General features: G+C 41.4%; 1 protein-coding gene across 6 annotated transcripts in view; it reads right to left on the bottom strand.

Moving 5' to 3' along the window:
* Nucleotides 1-14,810, bottom strand: part of LOC136828437 (organic cation transporter protein-like) — a 65,166-nt gene extending 50,356 nt beyond the window's left edge. For 4 of the 6 annotated variants that reach the window (XR_010850043.1, XR_010850044.1, XM_067086496.1 and 1 more), the window contains exon 1: nucleotides 14,624-14,682. The gene's annotated coding sequence lies outside the window, so the exon portion shown is untranslated. Of the gene's footprint in view, nucleotides 1-14,623 lie in introns of all 6 variants that reach the window. The other 2 variants (XR_010850042.1, XM_067086498.1) reach the window with 2 other exon arrangements.
* Nucleotides 14,811-15,223: the final 413 nt, after the last annotated feature.

Genomic DNA, 15,223 nt, shown 5'->3' with positions numbered 1-15,223 from the left:
ACTTAAACCCAACGAAAAAGCAGCAAGTACAAAATACTGACAGTTGCAGCCAAACACGGACGCGAATACGAAATTGATGACGCATTTATTTGCTTAGAACCGCGGACCTACTGGAAACGAACAACTTGATAATCTTAAGACCAAGTTAAAGTTACAATGTGATGATAGTTAGAATTTCTTTTCTATTGGCTCCTCACAACTCTCTGTCTACTACAACCATTGCTTAGGACTCAGCCTGTGACCAAATACTTCTTCAACTCTACCATCACCATTAAGAAAAAATAATCGCAATTATTATTATTATTATTATTATTATTATTATTATTATTATTATTATTATTATTATTATTATTTTTATTATTATTATTATTATTTAGAAGATGAACCCTACGCATATGGAACAAGCCCACTAGTGCCAATGACTTAAAATTCAAGCTTCCAAAGAATATGGTGTTCATTAGGAGGAAGTAAGATGAGGTAAGGGAAAATACAGAAAGAAGAAATCTAGCTTATTCAAAAACAAAACATAATTAATACATAAACAAAATGTATTAAAATGAAAAGAGAATCGTATTAGGGTAGTAATGCATTGCATCTCCGCTTGAACTTTGGACGTTCCAGTTGTACATGCTGAGAGAGACTGCTCCACAGTCCATTGGTGTGAGGAACAAAGGACCTCTGGAACTAAGAAGTTCTACATCGAGGGACATTTGCTGCATATTGGTGCCGCTGTTCAGCAAAGCTGGTTGCTCTCGGCAGGAAAAGGGGATCATGGCTCAATTGAGAATGTGAAAGATCTGTGTTAAAATATAACTTATGAAAAAGTGACAAACAAGAGACCATCTGCCAATGGTCCAAGACATCACTGCTAATATTAGGAAACAGAAACCTACCACCACGAACCACTGTATCCAAAAAAGATAAATCTCTGGCAGAAGCAGACTTCCATACTGAAGAACAGTATTCTAGTAAAGGAAGGACAAATGACCTAAAACAAGTTGCAGTGATTTTATCACTTATAAATATATGAGGCCTTTCGTACAATACCTAACTTTCGTGAGGCATTTGCTGAAACTTTCAATAGATGGTCTTCAAAAGTAAGATGTGAGTCAAAAGTTACACCTAGAATAGTTAAAGCTCAAAACTCATACAGCAGAGTGCCATCGACTTGAAGGGGAGGATGGGTTGGAAAATCTGTACGAGATCTGCTAATCAACAGCGTTTTCGTTTTACTGGAGTTCAGCCTCATACCCAGTAACCCCACCGACTATACTATTCACTAATCCGGTCCATGTCCCGATTGAGGCTGAGGACAGCTTCATTTCTCATAAGTGGAGACTTTACGACACCCACAAGTGTTGCATCATCGGCATACTGAACGATCTTGCTTTCCAGGCCTACAACCTTATCACTTCTATACACTAAAAATAACAGTGAGTCAAGAACACTGGCCTGTGGAACTCCAGACAAAATAGGTCTTGGTTTGCTAAAGTTCCCATCAACAGCAACTTGTTGCTGCCTACATGTAAGGAAATCTTAAGTAGACCTAAAACATATCAGCAAACAATCCTTTAGATTCCAGATATTTACATAATGGCTTAAAAATAAGTTTTTCAGTAACTTTGGAGAACACAGGGAGAATAGAGATTGAACTGTAGTTATTGCAGTCTGCAGATATGCCATTCTTTGGAATAGGCATTGTATTGCTAAACTTACGCTCATCAGCAAAGGTACTACATCGACATAAAAATCTATACAATCTACTAATCTTGGAAGACAACACACTAGAGATCTTTAAAAAAAAAACAAAGGAAGAAACAGTCAGGATCGTCACCCCAGCAATTAAGATTATCAAGAATTTTCTTAACATCCATTTTGTAAGAATAGGTTCAAGATGACAAGTATCAGGGAGAGGGACATCCTCAGCTGATTGCTTAGCTTCAGAAGTTTGGTGAAGCAGTTCAGCTTCTTCCTTAGGGCCAGATCAATCTACCATCAGTTGTTAGCAGTGGAGGAAATACAAAGGAGCCTGGCCCAAAGATGGATGATGCCAATTTGGTCCACCACAAATGAGGCTGAGTAATTCCTTCAAGTTTCCTCTTTAAGGGATTATTGGAATTTCTCCCAGCAATATGATAAATTCCACTCGTAGCACGGCAAGAATCAACAAAAATGGTGTCATTTTCATTTGAACGATTTCGTCTTCATGTGTTGAATTTGGTCTGCTTGTCATGGTAAACTCTTTGACAAGTATCATCAAACCATGGCTGGTCATTTGTCCTGAATTTAATGACCTTTCAAGGGACATACATTACTAAAATAGCCATCAGCATTTCATTTAACTTCTTGCGATCTGAATCCGATACAGTATCTGAAATATAAAGTGCCTGACATGCTTCAATAATGCAGTTCCAGTTGGCTCTAGATTTCAGCCAAACCGTTTTTTCAATGGTGGCATCAGGAATATACTGATTGACAGATATGTCCACCTCCATGGCAGAGCAATCGGAAAAGTTATATACTCACAGACCTTGGATTTTACAGTAGCTGGAACGTCTGTGAATATGAGGTCTAAATCTATTACCAGAAATATGCCTGGGTTCCTCAGATAGCACGAAAGAATCGGAGGATACACAGAATTTAAGAGCAGACCGGCCATGTTGAACTATGGAATTTGAATTAAGCCATTCGCTTTGCATTGCAGTCTCCACAAAATAACAAAGAAAGCTTTTGAATCCTGTGACTGAGCCATACTAATCCTCTTCAAAAGACGGTCATATATAGAATCGTCGATATTTCAATTGCAGTAAACAGCAAATATGTGTACATTGGAGAACTTACTGAAAATCTTAAAACAAAGAATTTCATGGCAACAGTATATAGATCGTCTGGACTAATGTATAAGTCATACCTCGCGTGTCGGGAATGTTACAACGATCAGTAAAATCTGGGTCATCAAACCCCGGGATTAAAAATCTGACTTGTTACTACTGACAAGAGTCTCAGATAAAACCATCAAATCATAGCTATGGGCACAACTCTGGAGATCAAGAAAATTTTACCTTAAGCCCCGAATATTTGAGTAAAGTACTCCGCAGTTTTTCTTACAGAAATGAGTACTAGGGCCAGGGTTCAGTTCAATGTCTCCAGAATGAATTAAAATTACCAACATAAAATTAGTGGCAAAACTAATAAATAGACTTGTAACATCAGCAACATGATAAAAATCAACAGAACAATTAACAATTATAATGCCATCAACAACAGTATTTACATTATTTACAAAAATTACATTGAAAGTATAGATAAACATAAACATATGTCATTCAAAAAATGCCGGAAGCAAGAACTAAGAATGTTATTTATATTATTATAATATATTTCATAATTCCAATTTTTTACAAAAAAACAAAAAAAAGTTCATGTGCTGAAGACTGCATCTAGCAAACAATAATGCTGGGAGGGGGGAGGGAAGAAATTTCATTTAGTTGGTCTTAAAGGAAATAAGGGGCCTGGTGGACCTCTATACTCTTCTTGATCAACCATATATACTTTGTGAGAGAGGTGCAAAATAATGGGCAGGATGAAAAGTACTGCTGGTATATTGATGAAGCGACCCGCTTATAAAGCAGTGTGTGGACATCTGCGTATAACGCAAAGACCGCGGGTACAGAAATTTACAGGTGACCTGAGGTCAAACTATTTCTCTACAAAAAACAGGACAGGTACATACAGAAAACATAATGATTAACAATGACTGCCTAGACATAAAAATACTCTGTTACATATACATGGTGCAAGGTCAGATGAACAGATAATAAATATACAATTCATAACAATGATAATAATATTGTGTCCGTCCGACCCTAAGTCGCACGTGAAGGTACTGCAGAAAACAGGATGTTCATTACAGAGAACATGTTGAGTGGGGACTTTACAATACTCCCCCTCGCCAAGACGTAGGTAACATCTGATCAAAGCAGGTATCTGCTAGGCCGGCGAAGGGGCCTCGCTTTCTCGATGCCAGCTGGAGGGGGTACTCGTCTTCTTCGGCGCCCTTTGGGGTGGTGTGTTGGGTTGCCCTCCTGTCTGGTCCCGGGGTTTTCCAGGGACGCCCATGACGTTTTCCTGCGGATGGGGCAGGCCGGGGGGTTGCAATCTCCTGCGAGGGCCTTTGGGAATCTCCCCTGACGTCCCCCTCTAGGAATGCAGGCTTGAGGCGGTCTATCAATACCCAGTCTTCCCTTCTGTGAACGGCTAAGCAGAATGCCTTTTTGTTCCTCTCAAGCACGAGGAAAGGCCCCCTCTGTAGGGCCTGGTTAAGGGTGACCGTACGGTGTCGTCCTGACGAAGATGTGGATGGCGGAGGACAGACCGGGAAGCATGAAGGGGGACGTCCTGTCGGTGTATGTCCGCTGGCAGGGGGCGAACTTCCCAACCCTGTCGCGGAGCCTCTGTGTTGTTAACTCGTCCCTGTCCTCTGCGATGAGTCCCTCCGGGACTACCAGGGTCTCCCTGCAAACTTTTTCTGTTGCGGATGGGTCGCCATTGGCTCTGGGGGCGGTCCTTAACCTGAGGACCCAGGGCAGCTGGTACTTCCAACTCTCGGAGGTGCAACGAGCCATGAGGGACGCCTTCAGGGACCTGTGGAACCTCTCCACCATTCCATTGGCTGCGGAGTTGTAGGTGGTGGTGCTGTGGTGAGTGGTCCCCAGCAGGCGTGCCAGGGCAGTCCACAGCTCGGACAGGAAAGCGGGACCCCTGTCTGTAGTTATATGGTCCAGGACACCGAACCGGCTGATCCAGCTGGAGAGGAGGGCCTCTGCGCACGCACTGGAGGTGGCTTCTTCCATGGGCGTAGCTTCGGGCCACCTGGTGGAGCGGTCAACGATTGTTAGAAGGTATCTTGGTCCTCCTGATGGGGGAAGAGGACCCACTATGTTGACGTGGATGTGTCTGAAACGTCTCCTCGGCTGGGGAAAATTGCCCACCCTAGACTCGGTGTGCCGCCCTACTTTGCAGGCCTGACACTGCATGCACTGCCTTGCCCAGGCCGTCGCGTCCTTCCGTATGCCGTGCCAGACAAACTTCTCCGCTAGTAGCCTGGCTGTCGTCCTTCCAGAGGGGTGGGACAGTCCATGGATGACATTGAAGACCAGCCGACGACGGGAGGCAGGTACCAGTGGGAGCGGGAGGCCAGTGCTCACATCGCTCAGCAGTGTTGACCCTCCAGGGCCAAGAGGCACATCCTTTCACTTCAGTGATGTGACAGTTGTGCGGTAAGCTGGGGTCTCTGGGTCGGCAGCTTGTTCGCAGGTGAGTTCCTCATAGTCGATCCTGAGTTGCACCGCGTCGATTTCAATCCTCGAGAGGGCGTCGGCTACTGGGTTCTTCTTGCCGGGGAGGTACTTGTTAGTGCAGGTGAACTCCGCAATGGCCACGAGGTGCCGCTGCTGCCTGGAGGACCATGCGTCCCCCAGTTTCATGAAGGCGTGGACCAGCGGCTGGTGGTCAGTCCAAATCATGAAGGGCGTACCCTCCAGGAGGAACTTGAAATGGCATAATGCCTGGTACACTGCGAAGAGTTCCCTGTCGAAGGTGCTGTAGCGGGACTCGGTGGGGCTGAGTTTCCTGCTGAAGAAGGCGATGGACTGAGGGGCTCTGTTGATGACTTGTTCCAGGACGGCCAGGCAGGTGACCTTGCTGGCGTACGTCGTCAGCTGGAGGGGAGTGCTGGGGTCCTGGTGGGCCAAAGCTGTTGCCTTGGCGAGGGCAGCCTTCGTCAGGGAGAAGGCCATCTGCTGGTTGGGGCCCCACTCTCAGGTCTTTGGATGACCCTTGAGGACCTCCATCCGGGGGGCCATGGTGTGCGCAATCCCCGGGATGAATCTCCTGTAGTAGTTGACCATTCCGAGGAATTCTTGTATGGCCCTGATGGAGGTAGGGATGGGGAACCTCACGACAGCCTCGACCTTCGACAACACTGGGCGGACGCCTCCTGGGGATATCTCGTGGCCTAGGAATTCCACCTTCTCGACGCCGAAGGTGCACTTGTCGAACCTGACGACGAGGCCACTCTCCTGCAGGCGCTGCAGGACCTTCCAGATGTGCCATAGGTGTTCCTTGTGGGATCTGGAAAAAGTTTGGATATCGTCGACGTAGCAAACGCAGAAGTCCATGCTCATTCCGCGCTCTCACTTGGAGTGTGAGGGAACACTCGTGTCAATACACGCTTGGGAGCATGCCGTGTGGTTCGCTAATGACACCGGTGACTTGCCGACGATGGTCGGTAACACCCGAACGCTTTGTTAGAGCGCCGTAGTTAGTCCGTTAGGGGTGTGGGTTGGTTCATCGGGCCAAGACTAAGTCACCGTTTGGGTCTGTTAATGGCTCCAGGAACCACTCCAGGGGTCACCACTGTGAGAGAGGTGCAAAATAATCAGCAGGAAAACAAGTACTGTACTGCTGCTTTATTGATGAAGCGACCTGCTTATAAAGCGGCATGCGGACGTCTGCGTATAACGCACAGACCGCGGGTACAAAAATTTACAGGTGACCTGAGATTAAACTATTTCTCTACAAAAAACAGGACAGGTGCATACAGAAAACATAATGATTAACAATGACTGGTTAGACATAAAAATACTCTGTAAAGGTCAAATGAACAGATAATAAAATAATAATTTTGTGTCCATCCTACCTTAGGTCGCACGTGAAGGCACTGCAGAAAACAGGATGTCCATTACAGAAAACACGTTGAGTGGGGACTTTACAACTTTGTCAACCAACTACACAGCGTTTTGATATTTTTTAAATTATCAGTCTTTGTAAGCTATTTTCCATAGCATATTAATGTGACAATGGTATATCAGTATCAACAGTGCTATGTTTTTGTTGAAAACTGGTTTCTGAAGACATATATATATATTTTTATAAATATTTACGCTGTTAGCCCTCGAACATTTAGGGATAGAAATATCAGCCTGACTGAGACAGGGAAATTATTTGTCCCACGCTAGTATAGTTCAAACCTTAATATCCGTTGGAGAACGGGATAGGTAGTTATTTATATAGGAAAATTTCCCTATCAGCCTTAAGAATAGGTGGTCCTAAGGTCCCTTTTTCCTTCCTACCTGTCTCTTGGCGAATGTTTTTAACAAGAACGTGGACCTGGGGCGACTGTTTTTGAATTCGGTCAGGGAACGACAGAGAGAGAACCAAGCGGAGAGATAACATCCAGTTGGACCTCTTCCCCCTTTCTTTGTCTATTAATTAGTGAAGTGAAGAAACTGCAAGAACCCAGTCTTGATCCTAAGGTAAAGATACTTTTTGTTCAAAACTTCGCCCATTCTTTTATCCTTTGTTTTCGTATTTCAAATTTCCTTTGTTCCCCCTTCAGCCACCACTTAGGTATATGTGTTATAAGTTAGATTGCCTAATTATTTTATTGTTAGTCAACCCCATTATTCCAGTAAAATGCCCGATTTGAGAGCAGGTTAAATTGTGCTTTTGTATGCCTCGCGTCCGAATGTTTGGAAGAACCGTTTAAAATCAAATTCATCTCAAATATTCTTTGTTAAGGTTAATAACCATAACTGGAACCTTTGGCTAATTAACGTCTGTCTTTGAGGTTAACTTTTTGGCTTCTCAGGTTACGTGTAATCTTGGTTTGCAGGGCCGTAAAAATTAGTAAATTGAATAATACATGATCAACCAAGATAATAATATATATATATATATATATATATATATATATATATAATATATATCCATTTATATATATATAAATTATATTCGGTGACAAATTTCCTTAATATCAAATTCACACTGCCTCAGGAATATCCCCAATGGGGAATTATCAGCAGGAATTTATATGATAAATGGACGGGTATTGCCCAGTCTCGATCCCACGACACAGATTGTACCCAGCCACTCCAGTCGACGTCCTACCCACTGAGCTATAATAAATAATTAATGCCGATATACTTTATTTTACCCGTTGAGAGCAGGGAAATTATATATATTACCGCCGCCATGATAGTGCTTTATACATTTGGATATATTAATATATCTCTTGATAGCTCAGTGGGTAAATCGAGACAGTGCAAACCCATCCATTTATCACTTATAAATTCTATCGGTGATAATTTCCATCAGGAATATTATGAGGCAGCATATTTGATATTAATATATTTATGGCTTCATGATTGTATTAAATCATGGTGTAATAAAAATTTTTATATATATATATATATATATATATATATATATATATATATATATATATATATATATATATATATATATTAAATCACGGTGTAATAAAAAATTTATATATACATGTGTGTGTGTGTGTACATGCGTGATGTGCAGCTGAACATCCGTTCGTATCTAGTCCTGGATAATCGCACATGATTAAAGTACACTGCATAATCGCCATCTTCGGTAGGCTACTCAGAGAAGGCGTGTCAACACTTGTCAGAAGTATGCATCAAAGATGGGGTAACAGATACGCACCAAGGCGTAATAACGTATTACCCAAAAATGAAATGGGTGCTCGCGTTCTACATTTCTGGAACGATGTTAAAATCGTGTCTATGAAAAGAACGAACAAGTTAAGTCCGGTATGTTTGCACACTTGTGCCGAAAGTGTCTAAAATAACGAAATGACATGTAGCCGAAAACTGAGTGTACATGTTGATGGTTATAAGACGTACACTTAATTCAATTTCAGGGTTACGATGCGTTAATTAACTGATGGACTTGCTTCACCCTTTGTTTCTGGTCCGTTTTGGGAGCCTGGGGCTTTTGAGAATTTAAAAAATAAATTTTGAAAACCCTGTCTGGTTGCTGACCGTCTCTCTCTCTCTCTCTCTCTCTCTCTCTCTCTCTCTCTCTCTCTCTCTCTCTCTCTCTCTCCAAAAGACTCCAGGAAACAGAGATTTCATCGATTAATCCAGATAACAACTCAAACATGTTTACATAAATAAACAGACCCCAGAGCGAGAGAGAATTCCCGGAAGAAATAAGAAAATAGGAGCTATGGTCCTGTAATATTTCAGGACGAATAGCCTACCACCAACTACCGAATCATTTATTGCTTCCATCCTATAAACATATTTCGTTGGCTTGATATAAATAGGCCGGTGAAACAAATCTGTGTGATATATCTCTCATAAACTCGGGACACATTTTTTTATTGACTGTCCGCAAATTGGAGGTTTATCGAATATACGTCGTTTATTATTCACGGAGCTGCAGTTCTCGCCCTCGGAATCGTGGAAACGTGAATCATTCTGCCTACCAGCTTCGTACTATGACATCACTATTTAAAACATGTGATCTAAACTGGTGAATCATTCGTGTAAATAGTTCATAAATGCACTAGTGGTGAACTATGGCTTTCTGGAGTATTTCCGTGTATTCTGACCAATCGAAGCCCGGGTTACGATAGGAACGGCACCCTAGATTAACATAGATTTAGGTTAGGTTAGGATGTGTCCACGTTTGTTTTGATCGATTTCAATGTATATTTTTGCTGGGAATCTCTGGTTTCTTCATTTGTGAGTTCGTCAGTACCCTACAACTCATCATTTCCGACAAATTCAGCATCGGATCCGTTCCAAGCATGAAAACACTCCAGTGAAACTGTAATCCATCAGTGCTAAATGTCCCTGTGTTGTACTAAACATTTACCAACGCAATTGCATAACTATCGAGCACGGGGCCAAAAATATCAGTAGAAAGAAAGAATAAATGAACTTGTCAATAGGATGATAAGTAAAATATGAACCTGATTCGACGTGATTCGATGTTCAAAATGCAGTAGAGGATATGTTTTAAACAATCCAAAATTACTGTTCGGTACGGTTCATAATGGAAACTCTGATGTCAAGCAAAACGTCATGACACATGCCATTATAATTAATTCTAACTCAATATAAGAGCTTTAAAACTGACATTAGGTCTGTGCCTGGATTTCATATATTAGAAGTCATTCACTTGGCTCCCTCATCAACAACTCGACTCATTGCGACTGGTTTCGTCTCGTCATCAACATGACCATTTTTCTAACATAGGAAGACAGACTGTAACATTCAACCAAATGCATTTAAGTTGGTGTTGTTAATAACTATAATGGAGAATAGAATGAAGGAAAAGAGGGGTGGAGAATTACTGGGATCCCTGAATCTAGCGCATTACACAACCACGAGAGCTAAAATTGTAAAACTGTCACAAGAGAAGGTGAACAGATTCTCAAAAGCAAGCTGCATTTTGTTGTCACAGGGAAAAGAAAAAACACACCGTGCCTTTTTCTGTATGACGTTATAAAAGAAACTTCACGCCGTGAGAAAGGCGCTTGACCGAAACTTAAAAAATCCACATCCAAAAAAAGTATGGATTCAACGGGACAGGTTCCACATCGTTAACAGCAAGCGCGGAAGTATTATTTCATCATCATCATCATCAACATTATCATCATCACCATCATCGTCATTACCTCCAACGTCGCATAACACAAAGGTCCTCTGTGAAATTCCTTCACCCATGTCCTTCGTGTGCTTTATCTTCCACTCATCTCCGCATTTCTTCCCCGAGTTCTCATCCAAGTACGGCTGGGTATCTTGGGCTGTGCCTTCGAACTCTTGTGGTGCCCAAAGGTGCCCAGCTGACACTACAGTACACTTAGTACTCTCCCAGGGGCTGTACGCAGATGTCCAAGCCATCTCCATCTCCCTTTCGTCATTATCTCATCTACATTGGGAACTTCCGTCATTTCCCTAGAGGTATCATTTCTCACTCTATCCTGCCATCTGGCTCCTATTATTTTTCTTAAAGCTTTCCAGAGAACGAGGCTATAAAGAATAAAACCATATTATTTCGGAGGACAAGAAACAGGAGGAGATAAAGGAATGGGACCTGTCCCCGAGGACTGAGGCAGATACGCCTCTTGAAAGGAAAAGAAGGAAGATCGCAAGTGTCGTCGGCAAACAGAGGAAGGAAGTTCACAGAACTAAGAAAACGAGAACCGCTCTCTCCAGTTAATGACGCTCAATTAACCAATGATTTTAAAACTAAGAAGAACAACCCCGTCTAGCAATAGCATCAACTAGATAATGACCCACGGACAATTCCCATCAAAACGTTTTATTTATATTACGCGGGAAAAGGCCGCAACATAAAACTGACATGGCATGCAATGATACAGATTGCGCATCGCAACATTCAGCAACTGAATTAGCTATCTGAAAACGCGTCAACAATTTCTCTAGAAAAGCGACAAAGTAATGACCGGAGCACCATACTTACGAATGTGTACATTTGTGTTCGTGCATTTCATCGTCGCGTAAACGATATGCCCACATTTCTTTGGCGAGACACGAAATTGACGAAGGATTTGTCATACAATTACAGCAACAATCTATGATGGAAATTCCGTCAGTTAAAGCCACAGAACACCAACTCAGCCACTATTATGCATCATTCTAAATTTTTGCATGACCCTTCGAATCTATCCTGAGGAAGAGACGTCAGCGTTTTGCTGGCTGCCAAATTTAGAGCCTTCGATATGCACCCACCTGTTTTTTCCCCACAGTGCTGGTGCCCGCCATTCCTGAAGGACGAAACGCGACAAGCAAATAACATGAAGTCGCGTTCTTAAGTTCATGCACAAATAAACAAAACATTGAAACTTCAGAGACAACAAACAAAGAAAGCCACCAAAGCCACAGAGACCCCCAACGCCAAGAAGCAAATCGAATCAGATATGAAGAGAAAATCACAAAACCAAAGAAAAACAAGGAAAACCAAACAAGTAAACAAACCAACAGTCTCTCTCCCTAAGCGGCAAGGAGTTTTTACAAGTAAATTAACCAGTAATTACCTCATCTATCGAGAAAGATGACGTTATCTCTTCCTAGAAAAGATCTCATCGAGTCCTGCAACATTCATAAGAAAGTGAAAGGCAACAATGCTTCTAATCTATCTATCTATCTATCTATCTATCTATCTATATATATATATATATATATATATATATATATATATATATATATATATATACACTGTATATATTATGCTTGTGTATGGATGTACGTTAAGACGCAATAGATCAGTGAAAAAGTAAGAGATCAAGCAGCTACAGGAATTTAAGTAATTACATACTATATAAAAAAGGATAGATAAATGAAATATTAAATAAAGGTAAATAATTTTTAATAAGTAAACTGCACGTGCGCACGGGCACGTAATGCACAGATGTTGAACACACATACCTAACCCTCGATCTTTCTAGGCAAGTCATGACGATATCGAGGAACTTGACTCTTGCACTGAACCGTTGAGCGGAATGAGTCACATAATATAGTCTGCTGTGGTTGGTGTCTTTTTCTGCCAACAGCTGATACCAGACCAGCCTTTGTCCATTGCTGGATGGGAATGGTCATTATTGACCTTGTGGAGTGACCTTTATTTATCATGATAGCTTTTTATTTCGTGTTTGTAAATTTTGTATACTGTATTGTTTTTGCCTAGTCAATCTCTGTACATGAACCTGAGCTGAAATGAAGGATACTGTTATTCTTTATTCGTTTTTCGTTCGAACGCAACTGTGATTAAGTCTAGTAAGATCTAAAGAATATTCTTTAGACCTTGAAGCATAGGATTATAATACAACCGCTTTAAATGAGTTTTTATGATGTTGGCTGAAAGCAGCACGTATGGACTTTTCCATATTCGTTTAACAAGAGAGCGTTCAGACTGGTCGTTCAGACGTCACTGAAAAGTAAAGGCTGCATAGGCTACTTAGAATGCAGTCACTTCTAGATTGATAACTTTAAAAAAGATAAAGATTTCCTTTTATTTACCATTCTTATACAGCAGAAAAATTTAAATAAAACATAATCATTATATTATAGTTTCTTCTGTCAGGGATGTTTGCCAAGAAAATATTTTTATATCCTCGGTAAAATGTTTTTCACAACGTATACCACTTGCAAAACTCATACCTTTCAATCCAGAACACTCAAGTTTGTTAATTTCCTAATTCTAGAAAACAATACAGATATTTACATTTCTAATTCTAGAAACAACATGACCCATTATTTACATACGATTAATTTCATAATCTTGACAGTTAAAGATATACTTCCTCTTTGATTCTCGAAACTGCCATTTCTGCAACCATTCCGGTTCTTAGCACATCTTTTGTGATGAGGTTGCAAGGTCCATACGCCTTTCCACCCTGGCAGGAACCCATCACAGTCGATTAACCACCAGATGCTCTACTATAATCCAATACTTGGGTTACACGACTTCGCGGAGAGAGAGAGAGAGACTGGTAACAGGGAAGGTTGGGAGAGGGACATCTGAAGATTTAAATGGCCTGTGCGGAAGATAACCAACTGGGTCTCTGACGCCCCCAGGGCTCCTTGAAGTCCTTCTTGGGGCGAGATGAGTGAGGTAAAGAAGATTCTTTTGTCCTCCTATTCGGATGCCCTTCCGAATCCCAGTCACAGGCTCGCTTCATAAACAGTAACATGTTTATCCAGAGCAAGTCTACTTCAAAGGTATTCGATCAATGTCACTTAGACTTCAAAAGGACGTCCATTATAAAGATATACTTCAATATCTGCAAATATTTTTTCTGTGCAGATGAACCCCTCATTATGAATACTGAAATTAATTAAATCATTAAATCCGATTTAAAAATTCAAAAAATAAACCATAGTACTACAAATATTAATCAGATCAAGTAACACACAGAATAAAATGAATAAATCAAGAGAAAAAATCAATTGAAAAACATTAATACCTCATAAAATAACACAGAAACATATAAATACAAAATAAAATAACTTTATCACCGGATGCCACGACGAACAGAGGACATTTAATCCTGCCTCTTGGCACGAAACTTAATCCAAAGCAAAAACACGACCGTTAGTCTCAGAGAGATTTTTCTCCCTTCCACGCTTTTATTTATTAGCTCGAACTAAATTCATTTATTGTACACGGGAATGACTCCCTTGGTCGCATGCCTTGGCATTCATTGTGACAGCTCGAATTTGTGAATGCTTCAAGACGCAGTTGAAATATACTTGGTCGTGAGAATTGGGTAAATGTAGCCTTGTAGAAGAGTATGACCGAAACTAATTGTTAATAATAACAAATAGGATTACAACCAAGAATGTCATTATTGTTCACATGTTTTATACATATGATGAGGATTGCCATAACGTCACAGACAAGGATTATTACAACCAGACTAGGCCAAAAACAGGGATGTAATTAGAAGGCAAGGCACCTACAACCAGATGATCAAATATACCACCTCATAGATGTAAACTATTATAAAGGTTACAATAACACGCCTCAGTCTGATGGCTCTGATGGTCAGTGCTTTACAACCCTGGCAAAGTTTATATTGACTCATGAGTCTATGACAGTGAACATCGCTTCGTGTTCATACAAGTGTCCACCAATCACCTGAGCTGACAGAGGCACTGAAGTACTTACTGCGGGGAAATGGTGTCGATAAACGCGATAAATCAGGCTAAGCAACGAATATTTGTGAGAAAACCAAATTGAGAAAATGCAACGAAACAGATACATGTAAACATACCCCACAACAACAAGAGTGAGTGTGCCTAAACCACTTCTAATACCACTGTCTCCCAGAGACACACTGAGAGTCTGACTGTCTGAGACCCGAGAGAGAGAGAGAGAGAGAGAGAGAGAGAGAGAGAGAGAGAGAGAGAGAGAGAGAGAGAGAGAGAGAGCAGACGATCTCAATAAACCAGTAAGGGAACCGCACTGGCTGCCCGATGGTGGTGGTGGCAACAGCGGAGAGGTGGTGGGGATGGGGGGAATATTCGGGGGTAACCAGGGATGAAGGCTGGGATGGGACATTAGTAGTTGGGGTAAGGTGAGGTGGACCTGGTTGTTGTGGGGTTGTAGATACATGAGAGCAAGTGTGGGCTGCAAGCAGCTCCTTCCACAAAGGAAGCACTGACGAGTGACAGTGTGATCCCATTTTGACGGGGACAAATTCCCAGTTTTATTCTAATGATGAAAGGGAGGTTAGTCACAAAATGGTACAAGTGACTGCATGAAAAGATAGATTCAGTGATTACCAAAACCGTATTTATCCATTGCGAATAATGATACTAATTAAAAATCATAAACAAACATTTCAACATGTCTCTCAGGCCATCTTTAGCCA

Source organism: Macrobrachium rosenbergii, chromosome 42 (genome assembly GCF_040412425.1).
Source record: "Macrobrachium rosenbergii isolate ZJJX-2024 chromosome 42, ASM4041242v1, whole genome shotgun sequence".
Classification (NCBI taxonomy): Eukaryota; Metazoa; Arthropoda; class Malacostraca; order Decapoda; family Palaemonidae; genus Macrobrachium; species Macrobrachium rosenbergii.
The sequence above is the reverse complement of the archived record's forward strand: the minus strand, read 5'-3'. Positions and strand labels throughout refer to the sequence as shown.